Genomic DNA, 572 nt, shown 5'->3' on the forward strand with positions numbered 1-572 from the left:
CTTGGAACGTCATCGTGTCATCCACTCAGCACGAAACATGCGTCCTGGATTCCACTACTAGTCACTATCCATCTTTGCTTATAATGCTTGTGAATTAAGGCTATATCGAGGCAATACACACAGTATGCACATATGCCAATAAAAGACTGACGAATTGCAGTCCTAAGCATCAATGGGAACTTTCAAACAAACAATATTAAGTGAATTCAAACTACATCCCATTGCACAAGCAAGTGGCTATCAGGACTCAGTAGTTGAGTTGATAACGCGATGGCGTTTGAAGCGGAAGGTACTGGGTTCGAGTCTCAGAGTGAACATCAACTCTGAGATGCAGTTACATCCAGTTGACGAGTCCCAATTAGAAGGGAACGCGCATCAAACTGGTTTCCACTACTAGCCACTATCCATCTTTGCTTATAATGCTTGTGAATTAAGGCTATATCGAGGCAATACACACAGTATGCACATATGCCAATAAAAGACTGACGAATTGCAGTCCTAAGCATCAATGGGAACTTTCAAACAAACAATATTAAGTGAATTCAAACTACATCCCATTGCACAAGCAAGTG

The 572-nt window shown here is 41.4% G+C and overlaps 1 protein-coding gene across 1 annotated transcript in view; it reads left to right on the forward strand.

Annotated features, from left to right (window-relative positions):
- Smp_017230 (nicotinate phosphoribosyltransferase related pre-B cell enhancing factor) overlaps window positions 1-572 on the forward strand; it is a gene marked incomplete at its 3' end in the record, with an annotated part of 40,004 nt that overhangs the window by 34,513 nt on the left and 4,919 nt on the right. The gene's annotated exons all lie outside the window — the stretch shown is intronic.

The sequence above is a fragment of the Schistosoma mansoni genome, chromosome 2 (assembly GCF_000237925.1).
Source record: "Schistosoma mansoni strain Puerto Rico chromosome 2, complete genome".
Lineage (NCBI taxonomy): Eukaryota > Metazoa > Platyhelminthes > Trematoda > Strigeidida > Schistosomatidae > Schistosoma > Schistosoma mansoni.